The 16,138-nt window shown below is 41.1% G+C and overlaps 1 protein-coding gene and 1 non-coding gene across 3 annotated transcripts in view; both read right to left on the bottom strand.

Annotated features, from left to right (window-relative positions):
• Positions 1 to 15,933, bottom strand: part of SLC41A2 (solute carrier family 41 member 2) — a 132,282-nt gene extending 116,349 nt beyond the window's left edge. The window contains exon 1 of one of the 2 annotated variants that reach the window (XM_030856194.2): positions 15,720 to 15,933. The gene's annotated coding sequence lies outside the window, so the exon portion shown is untranslated. The remainder of the gene's footprint in view (positions 1 to 15,719) is intronic. The other variant, XM_060306268.1, reaches the window with a different exon arrangement.
• On the bottom strand, positions 9,966 to 10,100 carry LOC115853107 (small nucleolar RNA SNORA70). The gene has a single exon (XR_004039424.1). It is a non-coding gene; the product is annotated as a small nucleolar RNA SNORA70 (small nucleolar RNA).
• Positions 15,934 to 16,138: the final 205 nt, after the last annotated feature.

Genomic DNA, 16,138 nt, shown 5'->3' with positions numbered 1-16,138 from the left:
CGTGGGCTTTCTCTAGTTGCGGCAAGTGGGAGCTACTCTTCATTGCGGTGCGTGGGCTTCTCATTGCGGTGACTTCTCTTGTGGAGCATGGGCTCTAGGCGTGCGGGCTTCAGTAGTTGTGGCACATGGGCTTAGTTGCTCCGCAGCATGTGGGATCTTCCCGGCCCAGGGCTCAACCCATGTCCCCTGCATTGGCAGGTGGATTCTTAACCACTGCGCCACCAGGGAAGTCCCCATTCTGCTTCTTTCATTTCCTCTGAATATATGTCTTCTGTTTCTGTTTGTTATGAAGATGTAGATAGTCACCAAACAGGATGCGTTATGCGGTCAGTTAAATCAGATTTCAGAGAGGTCACGCCAGCCAAAACTAGCTAGACCTTAGCCAATATTGCACAAATTATTTTCTTGTTTTATAAAAAATTTTGGTACATTCTTTTGAATAATATCCAGTAAGTACTTAATTGAATAGCAGGTTCACACAGAAGGATTATGTCTATTTAATTTGCTTTTTACAGCACTCAAACCGCAGGCTGCCTTTACGGCCGCTCAGTCTTCTTCCACTACGTTCATTTAAAGAATGAAACTTGGGCTTCCCTGGTAGCGCAGTGGTTGAGAATCCGCCTGCCGATGCAGGGGACACGGGTTCGTGCCCCGGTCCAGGAAGATCTTACATGCCGCAAAGCGGCTGGGCCCGTGAGCCATGGCCGCTGAGCCTGCGCGTCCGGAGCCTGCGCGTCCGGAGCCTGCGCTCCGCAACGGGAGAGGCCACAACAGTGAGAGGCCTGCGTACCGCAAAAAAAACCCAAATAACTGCTACCTCACAAATACTGTCCTCCCCGATTAAAAGGCTCACCTCTAAAGTGGAATTAACGTATCCCCCCCCACCCCCCGCCACACACACACTTTTTTTGCTTTGGTTGAAATGCATAGAGTTAGCTCCTAGAAAAAAAAATGCTGACTTTTTGGCTTAAACTGGAAACTGTCTAATTAAACTGAATTCAAGCACTCACACAGGTTTCATTTAGGTAATTTAGGTAGTGATGTCAAGCTTTCTTGATCTGGTAGTCCTGATATTCTCTAACAAACACAGAAGCTTGAGAAATCATGGGCATGATTCAGCTCCTGATATCCCAAAGCTAAAGGACTCCATAAAACAATCACTCATTTCTAAGACTGCCCACTGATAGAACAGAGTAACATCATAAAATTTATCAATCCTCAAGTTTCTATAGGCCTAAAAGACAGCCAAACATTTGTAAAGAATTTGTTTGAGCCCAGAGAAAGAATCAGTGGGTATAATAAATCTTCGGTGTGATAAATCCTCAATACCTCTCCAATAATGTTCCAGAGGAAACCAGAACCAGACAACTGATTTGTTTTCAGAATCACAACCCTCAACCCCACTTAAAAACATAATTTTTTAAAAAGAATGATTTATTTGGAAGAAGGATACACCGAAGACAAGCCAATGAATCAACTAAAACAAAATCCGCAATTGAACCATTTCTGCTTATTGAGAAAATGTTGACAGAATAAATATAGTGTGTGTCCAAAGAACTAAGTGTATTGCATAAACAAAGTACAGTTCATTCTACCAAGTGCACTGACTGATACTTGGTAGAATGAACTTTGATTATATTTATCCCCTATCAAATCAACTGAAAAGTGAAAAAAAAAACCCAATCATTTAACTAGATTCTGATTAGATTAAGAGCAATACAGATTTATAATACCGGTAGTAAACAATGACCAGAAATATCACTTAGTACTACTGTTTGAAACAACTCGGTGAATAGTTGGTAGCAAAGGAGCAAAATCAGAGAACTGTTTTGAAGCCGAGAAACTGCTTTTAAACAACAAAAGAGTATATTTCTCCCATTTTAAAACATTTCTTACATGTATCTTATTCAAAAAAACTACTTAACCACACTCTTGCAATTAACTTGCAACTGACATTCCTTAACTTCCTGCAAACTACTGCTGAGAACATCACCACCTTATCAATCACCCTAGATAGAGTCACATGAAACTTTACTTAGAAATTATAGCTACAGAAAGCCTTGCTACTGAAAACTGGTATTTTTCTTTTTCTTTAATGAAGATTGAGCGACCCTTTTATTTTACTTCAGCAACAAGGAAACTTACAGCTACATCTGAAACTCACATCTATGATCAATTTATTCATCTTAATGTTACACTCCTAGTTTTATTTTCTCTGGTAGTGGTTTCATAATTTTTTTAAAACCCAATATTTCTTGTAAATGTTATTTTTTATAAAGTGACTCAACACCTTTGTGTAAAAGGTAGTATACATGAGAATAAAACATAAATAATACATTTCCTTACTGGTTTTCCCTGGCACTTATAAATCTGAAATACCTAAATTTAGAGACTAGGTAACTGGAGTTCAGCATTTCAAATGAAGAGAAATTATTATTCAGAACTCACCAGAAAGTATACTTTCATACTTTTAGCCTTAATACAACCTTATACTCTTAAAGAGAATTCCATTTTTAAAACGCAAACACACTTCTAGCGCCAACTTAAAATATACACTTTATTCTTCGTACAATTAAAGTGAAAACTGAATATAAAATCTTCCAGAATTGTAAAGTGCAGAGTGGATAACCATGTGTCAAAGTAAAAATCTTCTTTCTAAGAAAAGGAAAAGGGAAAAATGATTTGCCACGTGTAAGGTTAACATTTTTCTTCTACATTTGAAGACCAAGAGTGCCCCATAATTTTCATGGTGATCTCATTCCAAATATTTACTCAGAGCCATTCTACCCCTCCAGGGGCCCTTCTCCTCCCCTATCCCTGAGGAAGCAGCATGCTACACCCTGCTGAGCAGGCCACATAGAATTACACTACCTTCTACTAGGTGACGAAACAGGACAGCTCCCAAACCCAGTGAGGTCTTCCTCAGGTGGTGGCCTACCATCACCTTCCCTCGCTGGGACACCTTCACAATGGTACCACCCAGGGAGATGACACCAATCTTCCCCCTTCCCAAACTGTACTTTCCCTCAATACTGCTCCCTGGTACACAGACCTGTGAAGGCAGGGCAAGTGCACAAACTCACAGCAAGAGGCTCTATTAGATTAGGTGAACCACAGGTACACAGTGTTACCTTACTCAACTATTTTGGCATCAAACTGAAATAATGATCTAACTCTTTCAGTATCTTTACTCTCTGCAATCAAGTCTCTCCTCTACCCTTTGGTCAGAGCTGCGTACTTTTTAATTCAAATACCAGTTAAAAAAAAAAAAAAGGAGCCCAAGGGCTCTAAGTCCAACTTGAAGTTCAAACTAAAACTACCCTCAAAGTCACCCCAGAACAACTTAGTTGCCACATACTGGCCTTTGCTCATAAAAATATCCTGACTACCTTTCTTTCCCAGCTCATTTGGAAATGGTGCTTCTAACATCCACTGGCATAGAGTTCTATTGTTTTTCTATTTTTCACAGAAGTGATATGTGTTCAATGCAAAATAAACAAATAAATCAAGGACAAACAAAGTTGTTTATTCTGGAAACCCAGCATCCAGAGATAATCACTGATGATATATTAGTGCATATGATAACTTTATTGTTGATATATTTTTTCTATATCTATGTTTAAAACAAAAATTGGTTCATATTACACACAGTTTGGCATCCTGCTTTTTGCACTTCATAAAATATCAAAAAAGAGTGTCTTATCAGTATCCTACAAAGTTATTTTTAATGGCTACTTAAAATTTCCTCTTTCTAAAACTCCCAGGGGCTCTAAAATTTCTTCTTTCCTACTTCTCCCCCTCCACGGTTTCCAGGTCGGAACACAACTAAAAGGCAACATTCATTCAATTAATACATCCTAAACACTTCCAGAAAACTAACATTCCACTGTATTCACAGCAATTATTTCATTTATATTTTATATTGTTAGATGATCATGAATAAACAACTGTGTCTGTGCCACCAAGTTCCAAGGAAGGGCCAGGCTGCCATCAAGTCTACAGTGTGTCTCCCCCATGAACCATGACATATAATTCAAAATAACTCCAAACAAAATAAGAGTCACAACAAGGTACAACTTTTCCTAGAAAGACTATTTCATTGTTTCTTTAAAAGTCACAAAACATTAACAGATGGCCAACAGGCACATGAAAAAATGCTCAACAACATATTAGAGAAATGCAAATCAAAACCACAATGAGGTATCATTTCACACTGGTCAGAACAGCCATAACCAAAAAGTCTACAAATAATAAAGGCTGGAGAAGGTGTGGAGAAAAGGGAGCCCTCCTACAGTGTTTTTTTGTGGGAATGTAAATTAGTGCAGCCACTATGGAAAACACTATGGAGGTTCCTTTAAAAAACTAAAAACAGAACCACCATATGACCCAGCAATACCACTCCTGAGCATATATCCAGAAAATATGAAAACTCTAGTTCACCTCAGTGTTCACAGCAGCACTATTTACAAGAGCCAAGACATAGAAACAACCTAAATGTCCACTGACAGATGAATGGATAAAAAAGTGGCATATATATACAATGGAATATTACTCAGCCATAAAAACAAATGAAATATTGTCATTTGCAGCAACATGGACGGACCTAGAGATTATCAAACTAAGTCAGACAGAGAAAGACAAATATTATATGATATCACTTATATGTGGAATCTTAAAAAATAATACAAATGAATCTATATTCAAAATAGAAACAGACTCACAGACATAGAAAACAAAATTATGGTTACCAAAGGGCAAAGGGAGGGAGGGGAAGGGATAAATTAGAAGTACGGGATTAACAGATACAAACCACTATACATAAAAGAGATAAGCAACAGGATTTACTGTTTAGCACAGGGAACTATATTCAATATCTTGTAATAACCCATAATGGAAAATAATCTGAAATACATATATTAAAAAAACTGAAAAAAAATTCAAAATATTATTTAATTTTTTTTCTATCTTTTGGTGCCCCCTTGCTAATGCTCAAACACATGCTTACATTGTCTATTAAGCACTGCCTCCTGGGATTGAGAAAAGAGTAGGTTTTGTTCCAAGGAATAATATGAGTTTAAACTCAGATGATAAAATCTATGCACAATCAAAATCCCAGACTTGAGCACACAGACTTCAGTCAAACACATTTCGAAATGGAGAATATTAACTGCTTGTTCAAAGTTGTGTTATTCATGTGGAATCACTGGCAAATGCTTTATGCTGTGTTTGAAACTGTACAAAGCTTCCCGAGATATATGCAATGCTTTCATTATATGAATAAATGGATAACATGATTTGCATTGAGTGGTTTTACGGGGGAATTTCAAGTGACTTATTCAGCAAATCTCCACACTTCAATTAAAAGAGACGATTTGCTTCCAAAAAATTAAATGTGAAGAAGTGTCAACACACTAATGATATTGACAGTAGTTTAGAGGCTGGGTTCTAAAGTCAAACTGCTTTGGCTTAAATTCTGACTTTCACTAGCTATGGGACGTATGCCTCTATACTTTAGATTCCTCATGAAAAAATATCTCCTCCATTGGGTTACTGTGAGAATTAAATGACTTAATACATGTAAGGTGCTTAGAACAGTGTATTGAGCCTTCAATAAATATTAGCTAGTTACCATCATCCTTATTCATTATTATATATTTTTGTAAAAGGCTCAAAACCTACTTTCCACCTCTTTCTCCCCTTACTAAGGAACAGACTAGACCACAGAATCACAAAAATGTTATACAGTGCTGTATTAAACCCCTACCTTATAATTTTCAGATCAAGTGTTTTGTTCCTACTTTCTTTAAAAAACAAACTGAAGTTTAATATTTACATTGTATACACTGCACTCATCCTATTTTTCATTTAACTGCTAGCATGCTATAAAATACTGTATATCTATAATGACCAGTATATACACAGAACAAATGGTACCTATATATACTGAACAACACAGGTCTTCAGGAAACCACAATGTTTTAAAAGGAAAAAAGAAGATGAAAGCTGGAATAGGAAGTAGCTCTAATACTGTTGTTAAATTTAAATATCATATCTAATGTACTTTTTTACTTTTAAAAAGGTATCTAAATAACATTTTTACAATTTACAAGTAAAACAGACTACCTTAAACCATTAGTGTAAGGTTTATTCTAGACTAGAGAACTAAGTCTGCTCAACCAGAACGAGAAATATTACAAAGATAGAATCCATCATGAGTTTGCCTGGGGTTATTCTGAAACCTATAATCCAGAAATGACAGACAAGAATTCTCTGATTTTTTTTTTTTCCAAAGAGTACTAGAACATTACCATAAAAATTCTTTACTGTTTGTTATGTAAAAGATAGAGGAAAGTGGCAGATAAAATGAAGAAAATAGGCCGGGCTTTGGACTCTGGGCCTACCTATTAATTTTGCTTTCTTGATCATAGATATAACAGTCTGCTTTAAATCTCAGGAGAATACACTGGTTAATAATGAAAAAGATTTATTTCCCCACTAAATGTTCTTTGGCCTGATTACTTTCCTATATTGTTTATTCATACCTTGCCAGGAATATGAATAGCTTATCAAAAAGCCACTCTCAGAATTAAAAAAACCCACTTCTTCAAAAAACTAAAGTCTAGGGAATTCCCTGGAGGTCCAGTGGTTAGGGCTCCATGCTTCCAATGCAGGGGGCATGGGTTTGATACTTGGTCGGGGAACTAAGATCCTGCAAGCCATGTGGTGTGGCCAAAAAAAAAAAAAAGAACTAGAGTCTAATCCATAAGTCCTCCCAAATACTTAAAAACTTAAACCCCAAAAAAAGGAGAACAATCACCCATTCTACAGAACATCAAAACCACTGAAAGCAAAAAGAATAGACTTTGCTTGTATGTACTTGTATAATCTTTTCTGAAAACCTAGGAGGTAGACATGTTCATACACTACAGTTCAGGAAACTGAGTCTCAGAGAGGTTAAGTAATATGCTCAAGTTACAAAGTCAGTAAAATAAAGACACAGGACTCAAATTCACAACTTTCTTACCAGCTAATGATAAAGCAGAAATGACAGGCATTCCCTGTACACCAGTGTGAGTGGCCACGGAGACGAGGATTACAGAACAAGTCCTTCAGTGCTCCCTCCCAACTCCATGCGCTACACCGGAATCTAGCAGGTTGGATTCAAGTTATTTTTGAACACAGCTGATTGCTCAAGAATGGAAACAGCTGCCTCCCAAGTCTCACCCCCCCCCCATTCACAGGTGAATTATCTTCTGCCTTATCTTCTGTTAATAAATAAATGAGCAATTATTTACTGAAGACCCAGAAATGTAACCATACCATAAATTGCCCTTTTTATAAGTGCCATATAATGTGGTGTAGAAGGAAGAGACCACTTATATCTTTAGTATCTCAAACGCTCTTGTTTTATAATACATAATTGCACCTATTTACATGAAGGTTGCTCTTTACTAGTCTGTGAGCTTTTGATACAAAATTCTGCATATTCCCCACTCAGTATTAGTCAAAATGTAGGTGGTGTCCACTAAAAATGTTGAAAGAAGGAGTGCACGAAACATTGACGAGTTGAACCTTAAATAACAACATTTAGAGAGATGGAGAAAAAGAAGGGGAAGTACATCCTAATGAGGTGGCTGGCAACCAGGCAGACGACTGCTGGGGAAATGGATAGGCAGGTCTGAGTAGAAGATCCGTATCACCAAGCAGCAAAAAAACTGGAAGATCTGGAATTCCTGACTGCAGGGTTAGGACTTCATTTTCTAAATTAGGCCAATGGTTTCTGAACATTTATTTTTAATGCAGGGGAATGCTTTGTTTAAATTAAACCCTACTCGAAACCCCAATATAGAAAACAGGTAAAAGCAAAGCCGTACCGGATGAAGCCCCACTCAGTCCCCATCTTACCTAACTGAGACGCCCCCAAAGCCCCTCCTTGGAGCACAGTTTGAAAACCACTGGGTTAGAAAAAGGTCTGGAAGGACAGATACCAAAGTGCTCAGAGCACTGACTTCTGGAGAACTGGGTTGGCCTAGGTTGAGGGAGCAGGGTAAGGAAGGACTTGAAATACTATTTTCACTTTTTAAATCCTGCCTTTTTTTAATATTATTTGAACTTTTGTTTATATTGAGCACTTTTTACTTTTTAATTTCAAAAGAAATAAGATACCATTGATCTAAAAAAGCATTTTTAATGGTTAAATTTCTTCACGAGAATTGCCACATTTATTTATTTTTTTAAAGAAGATGTTGGGGGTAGGAGTTTATTAAATTATTTATTTATGGGGCTTCCCTGGTGGCGCAGTAGTTGAGAGTCCGCCTGCCGATGCAGGGGACACAGGTTCGTGCCCCGGTCCGGGAAGATCCCTCATGCCGAGGAGCGGCTGGGCCCGTGAGCCATGGCCGCTGAGCCTGCGCGTCCGGAGCCTGTGCTCCGCAACGGGAGAGGCCACAACAGTGAGAGGCCCGCGTAACGCAAAATAATAATAATAATAATAATAATATTTACTTATTTTTGGGTCTTCGTTTCTGTGCCAGGGCTTTCTCTAGTTGTGGCAAGCGGGGGCCACCATTCATCGCGGTGCGTGGGCCTCTCAACAAGAGAGGCCGCGATAGGCCTCTCTTGTTGCAGAGCACAGGCTCCAGATGCGCAGGCTCAGTAGTTGTGGCCCACGGGCCCAGCTGCTCCGCGGCATGCGGGATCCTCCCAGACCAGGGCTCAAACCAGTGTCCCCCGTATTAGCAGGCAGACTCCCAACCACTGCGCCACCAGGGATGCCCCGAGAATCGCCACATTTTAATGAATCATTTCCTTATAGCAGGATATTTTCTTGACTAAATTATACTGCAATGAAAATGAACATCTTTGTGCATAACACTTTCTCCTATTTAGAATGATTTTCTTAGGATAAATTTATACAAGTTAATGGTTCCCATTTAAGTTCAATTAGTATTTTTTAAAAGTCATCCTATAGGGGCTTCCCTGGTGGTGCAGTGGTTGAGAGTCCGCCTGCCGATGCAGGGGACACGGGTTCGTGCCCCAGTCCGGGAAGATCCCACATGCCACGGAGCGGATAAGCCCGTGAGCCATGGCAGCCAAGCCTGCGCATCCGGAGCCTGTGCTCCGCAACGGGAGAGGCCACAACAGTGAGAGGCCCTCATACCGCAAAAAAAAAAAAAAAAAGATATATAAAATCTAATTTACAAAACTAATTAGCAAAGTTTCCATATCTCAAAAAATGTATAAAAGAAAAATCTGAAACAGAACTTGAAGCCTCTCTACCTTTCATGAATTTTTCATAACTTCTCTTGCCACTTATCAAAACCATACACTGAAACAATTTTCCTTCACAGTTGGGTTTCACTATCCAATTCTGTGAAGTCACAGTACTGTGACAGTACAATCATTCTCTGGCAACAAACTGACATCACTAAATTCTTAATTGTAAGTTCTGTTGGGTATATGGATGTTCTATTTTTACTTCTAAGATCAAAATCTATTTTCTGTTGCCTCTCCATTAAGCTCATATGATTGATACATTTTTTTTTCTTGGACAAGAAAGTAGGATTTATTGGTGCGCGTGAGTAAGGAGGGGACAGCGCCAAGGCTCTCGCGAATGCAGGGCCCGCCATCTGTCCAGGGGGCCACAACGAGGGATGCATTCGACTCCACAGCCATCCGGGATAAGCCGCTTTCCTGCCACCATGTTTTCAAATTTGTCCGCATTAAACTTTGTAAATCCCCATCTTGCAGATGTGGATCTTCTGGCGGCCAAGGAACTTGAACTTGGCCCTGCTGTGGGCCTCAATCACATGTTCCTTGTTCTGCAGCTTGGTGCCCATGGACATCATGACGTGGCCAATGTGGACCCTGACCCCTGTGCCCTGGGGCTTTCCAAAGGCACCACCCATACCTGTCTGGAGCCTAGACTGGGGACAGCATGCCAGTCATTAATGTCCACTGGAAAGGGCTGTCTTCGAGGTCCCTTAGGGCAACCTATACAGGCAACAGGCTGCATACACTACCGAGGAGGCTGCTGTTTGCAACCACTGCGCACCAGGCCCCCATGGGGAAAAGAGCACAGTTGGCTGGATTGGCTGCAGGTGATTGATACATTTTAATCAATGTATTCTCTTTGTCCCCAGCCATCCTTATAAAACTGCCTTTTGGTGAGTGCTCAGAGAATGCCTATCTGTTCAAACAAAATATAAATGGCTGCCCGATTGCCTCCTCCTGTGAACAGCCTGCAATGTTCTGTACTTCTTGAAAGCAGAAACCCCAGAGTCAGAAAGTCTGTTGTTCTTTTTCTTATCTCTACTACTGTTTTAGTATAACAAAAGTACTTTTTGTTAAATTAACTTTTTGTTAAATAAGTGAATGGAGTTCTATCACTAATGAATCCAACTGGGCAAAAAGAATTTCTAATAAAAACTTTTTCCGGCTTCCCTGGTGGCGCAGTGGTTAGGAATCCACCTGCCAATGTGGGGGACACGGGTTCGAGCCCTGGTCCGGAAGATCCCACATGCCACGGAGCAACTAAGCCTGTGCACCACAACTACTGAGCCTGCGCTCTAGAGCCCACGAGCCACAACTACTGAGCCCATGTGCCACAACTACTGAAGCCTGTGCACCTAGAGCCTGTGCTCCACAACAAGAGAAGCCACCACAATGAGAAGCCTGCGCACCGCAACGAAGAGTAGCCCCCACTCACCGCGACTAGAGAAAGCCCGCGTACAGCAACAAAGACCCAACACAGCCAAAAATAAAATAAAATAAATAAGTAAATAAATAAAAATTAAAACAACAACAACAAAAAAAAACCCTTTTTCTTTTTCCAAAAGCAAGGATTGCTAGAAACATCAAGGTCACTTCTACTACTATGTAACAGTTCTAATAGTCAGGGTATTTAGACTCTATCAGCAAAGATTTGCCTAGTGCCTACTGGGCATGGGGCACCATGCTAAACGCCAGACGTTCAGTGTGAACAAGACAGAAGCAAGGCCTGCTCTCATAGATCTTTCCCTCTTGGTGCAAAGGCACTTTGGCAAACCACGAATCTTTATGAAACGAGAAGTTCCAGTACCAAAAATAGAAATATTCTTTAGAAGAAAGAGACCAGAACCAGACTTTGGAATACCCGTAACACTGGGCCGAGGAATGCAAAGTTTATATTTGAGTAGAGGAAAACGAGGTATTCAAAGGGATCCTTAGAAAATATTAATCTAATCAGGCTCTGATTAAACCTTTTCAATGGCTTCTCATTTCCTCTAAGATAAAGCCAAAATGTTTAAAAAGGGTAACTAAATCTTGCATCACCATTCCCACCTACCCAAGATCTTTGGCTGTGGTCATACTGTTCTTTTTCTCTGTTTCCTTTATTGTAGGGATTTTCAAACTTTATACATCACAATCTAGTAAAGTATCTATGTGTGACACGCTTATTTTCTATTTTCTTTTTAAAAACATGCAGTTCACAACCACTAAATTAATTTTACAATCTCCTGGTAGGTGCCTAGGTGCCTGCAGCTTGAAAAATACCACCTTGGTATACACCACACTCTCTCTCTCTCACTTCTTGGCCTTTCCACACATTCTTTTTGCCGGAAACATTCTTGCTCATCCTCCTTCTTGCCTTTTTCTGGCTACTTCCTATGCTACTTTGTGACCTGAGCTCTTAAACATCACTTCCCTGACCCTCTTAGATTAGTTCCCCCTCCTCTGTGTTCCTGAAGTACTCTATGCTTTCTAACATTCATTAAGATTTACTGTAATTGTATGTGTGCTAATTGTCTTTCTAGGCTGTAAACTCCATAAGCATCAGGACCCATTCTTGGTCTCTGCTGAATCCTGAGAGCCTAGCCCAGTGCCTGTTACTTATTAGGCACTCAGTCAATGAGGAGTAAAGCAAGTAAGGAAATGGACTTGAATAATCTATATATTTAACCGCACAATGAAATGAGCACCCACTTAAAAACTGTTAAGAGGTTTAGCCAGTTCCAAGGAAAATATATTCTCAGTCCCAATTATATAAATGGTGATTAAGTTCCTAAGCTAGCCTACAAAACGCTATTACCCACAAGCACTTAACTGATGAGCGGATGGCTGCTTATTTGCCTCTCTGCAAGGACAAGAGAACTTTCACTCCTCTAAGTAGGAGAAAACAGGATTAAAGGGACATCTTGCTTCCTCCCTACTCTATCAGTTCCTCCTAGAGCAAAGTGACTTATCTAATGGCTGAGATAAGACTAAAGGTCAATATTCCAGACAGGCCCCAGCCCTGAGCTCTCACTGGCTCTTGGATTTATCTGTCTTCAAGAAGAGAAGGTTCTCCTTTCCCTTCCAACTCCCATGAGGAAATTTCCCCAAGACAGGGCTTTCCCTGCCTGCAGGGGAGACCTGCAGTTTTTTAGGTGCTATAGAATCACGTGGGTAGATAAATTAAGAAGGAGCAGAGGAAGTGTGGGTCTAAGCTAAATTCTCCAATCCAGCTTTACCAGAAATGAAAATTAAATTATATTTTAATAGTACTATAATCCTCATCTGGCTTCTTGAATCTGATCTCAGTTTGCAGAATCTGGAGGGAGAAGAGATGTAATCAGCAAACTGAAAAGCTCCAAGAGGAATAACAGTCATCCCAGTCTGATTTCTGGGTCTGAGGAGAAGAGTAGCACAGAGCAACAAGGTGGAGCAAAAGGGAAGGGAATGAAATGAAGGAGGAAAGGGTTTCTTTCACTTTTCCTCGTTTGAATTTTTCTTGGGCAAAAATGTCTAAGGAAGTTGAACCTATCTTTGTGTCCTACAACCTTCCCCTCCAAATTGTTTCTCATTCTTGCTTCTCTTTTCTCATCTTCCAGACCTTTTATGCTGCCCATAGATCTCCATTTTCAACACCCACACTTGTAGAAATAGACCATGTTTTCCCCAAACCTCCAAAATGTTCCATGATCCCATACCACTAACGTCTCCTATCCCTCCTCATGTCAAAACTCCCATTTCCTCAGTGCAGCTGATCTGGAGGAAAGCAATCTGATTAAATTCGTTCACATTAAGATAAAATAACTGGCTGACAGTCTAGCCAGCCTACTAGAGATACACATATTTTTTATTTTACACACACACACACACAGACACAGACACAGACATTTTTAAGCTATAGAAATCTAACTACAGTAATTTCAGAGAAAAGATGAGGGGTGCCTAAAAATCTCCCATAAAGAAGGCAGGTCCGCTCTGATCAGCATTTCCCAGGGATCACATCCCCAAAGTTGTTCCCACATTTTCCCCAACTTTCAGTCCTTAAGTGACACTAAAAGCCCCAGGGGGCAGAGAAAGCCAACTTGGGAAAGCATTTGTAACTACAGGATATTTAGTCATCCATTGGGTAAGTCAGTTACAATCAATATTAGGTTGGATGCATTATAATTTCAGTATGTTTGACAATCATTCTATTAGGTAAAACATATACTCAGGTTATATATTGCAATTATTACCTCATTCTACTAATGAGGTCAATGAGGCATAAAGGGGTTAAATAACATTTCCATTGTTTAAAGTTTAGTAGTTGAAGAGCAGGACTGGAGGGCTCTTCACCCACTTTGAATCAGTTGTTTATCCATTAATTCCACTTGAAAATCTCTAATTTTATTTTCCATAACGTTTCTGAAATTTGGTAGTGTACTTTAGAACAGTCATATTAGAGTAAAAGAAAAATGAGCTTGAATTCCTGGGAGGTAAACATCATGTCTTTTTCAGTGGTTTTTGTATGAAAGACCTGCGGCTGATGCTGAATTTGTGTGCGCTCAGAAATTAAGCACGGAATAGGCAAAGTAGCATTCATTCAGCTGCAAGTGGCTCTTAACTTCAGCGCCATAAAAGATACTTATTTGCCGCCCAAATATGAATATAGCTGTAATAAAGACTACACACACTTAGGATGATAAGATCTTCCACTTTGCCTGAGAAGTATATGAAATTTTAATTGAGTAACTGGTGTTTGCTATTTTTTATTAGTTTGCTTAGCTAGCCACCAAAATAAATTATTTGTAATTAAAGTGATGACTGGGACTTTCCAAACCAAGCATAGAAAACATGAAAATGCTGTGGGTGTTCTCTCTTGACTTTGGTCGTGAACACACTTTTTGTGGCTTTTCTCAAAATACCAGAAAGGGTAAAGGGGCAGTAAGGCACCCAAGAAATGACAGTTAGCATATTCTGACAGACTTAAACGGCACTTATTCACTTCCCCCAAGTAGAAGTATTATGTTGCTTGGTATCAGGTTGGTTGGGTTTTTCGGTCAGTACTCGTCCCCCAAACCTAGAATTTTTTAAATATAATTCAACAATAAAAAGACAACCCAATTAAAATATGGGCAAAAGATCTGAATAGACATTTCTCCAAAGCAGATACACAAGTGGCCAATAAGCACATGAAAAGATGCTCAACATAATTAGTCATGAAGAAATGCAAATCAACACTACTTCATACTCACCAGAATGTCTGTAATAAAAACTAGCAAATAGTCAATAACAAGTGTTGGTGAGAATGTGAAGAACCTGGAACCCTCATACACTGATGAGAATGTAAAATGGTGCAGCTACTTTGGAAAAGTCTGACAGTTCCTGAGAAAGTTAAATCTACAGACCCAAAAGAATGGGAATCATATGCCCACATAAAAACTTGTACACAAATGTTCATAGCAGCATTATTCACAATGGCCAAAAAGTAGAAACATCCTTAATGTCCATCAACTGAAAATGGATAAACAAAATGTGATATTGTAGTACATCAATACGATGGAATACTATCCAGCCATAAAAAATAAGTACTGATACATGCTACACATGGATAAACCTTGAAAACATTATGCTGTGTGAAGGAAGCCAGACACTAAAAGCCACATAATGTATGATGCCACTTATATGAAACTTACAGAATAGTCAAATCAATAGAGACGGAAAGGAGGTTAGTGGTTGCCAGGGGGGGGGATAACGGGGGAATGAGGAGTGACTTTTAATGGGTATAGGGTTTCATTCTGGGGTGATGAAAATGTTCTGCATGGTGGTGATAGTTGCAAAACTCGGTGAAAATACTAAAGGCCGCGCTTTAAAAGGATGAATTTTGTGGTATGTGAACTATATCTCAATTTTTTTAAAAAATTCTTCATTTACAGAAAGAAATTACATAGACATGTAATATACCTACAAATGTATTACATACATATACGTATTCTCTTTCTATGAATCAACGTTTGGGGGTTTTTTTTAGTTGAGATATATATCACATATATAAAGAAAGGAATGAAAGAACACGGTGACACGGAGCAATTGTGAGCCCTGAAGCCTTGGATCTGGGGTGTGCCCCAGCCTGACTCGCAGGGTCTCCATCCGTGCTCACCTTCCACCCATCACTCAGCCACCACCCGCTGTCCGGTCCACTGTCAGGGCCGGGGACGACCCACCACGGCCGCCCGGCTCCGCTGCGGGCGCCCCAGGGCCGGCCAGCCCTCCCGCCCGAGGTGGGGCTGCCGCGGCGGGCCGGGCTCGGGCGCTGCCTGCGGGCCCGGAGGGGACACGGCGGCTCGGGCGGGCCCCGCCGCTCGGCCGCTCCCCCTGCCCTGGCCTCCCTACGCCCCGGCCGCCGGGTCTCAAGTCTCCCTCCAGTACCTGGGATGCGCCCGAACCCCGCGCCGCGGCCAAAGCCGAGACTTTCCCTCCATTATTACCTGCCCTGAAAGCGGTGCAAGGAGAGGGGACCCCGCCTCCTCAGACGCGACCGAGGCACCGTGGCAGGGGACGGAAGGGGCATTCACCTAGTTCCCCCGCGGCGGCGGCGGCGGCGGCTGCCCAGCGGCCGTGGCTCCTTCCTCTGGCGCGCCTCCTCGCGCCGTCGCAGCCCCACGGTGACAGCCCCGGAGCCGGCGCCCTCCGCCCGCGGGCTTCCAGCCGCCCGCCCCGCCCCCGCGCGGCCGCCCAGCGCAGGCGCAGCCGCGCCACCGCCCCGGGGGAAGCGAGAGCCTGGTGATGTGGCCGCTGGGTTGGCGATCGGGAGCCCGAGCGCCGCCTTCTCCCGGACCTTTGGCGGCAACCTGACGAACGCGGGCCGAGAACCCGATAGGGCAGAGCAAAAGGGGAATATTTCAAG

The sequence above is a fragment of the Globicephala melas genome, chromosome 10 (assembly GCF_963455315.2).
Source record: "Globicephala melas chromosome 10, mGloMel1.2, whole genome shotgun sequence".
Classification (NCBI taxonomy): domain Eukaryota; kingdom Metazoa; phylum Chordata; class Mammalia; order Artiodactyla; family Delphinidae; genus Globicephala; species Globicephala melas.
Note: the sequence above shows the minus strand (reverse complement) of the source record. Positions and strands in the feature narration are given on the sequence as shown.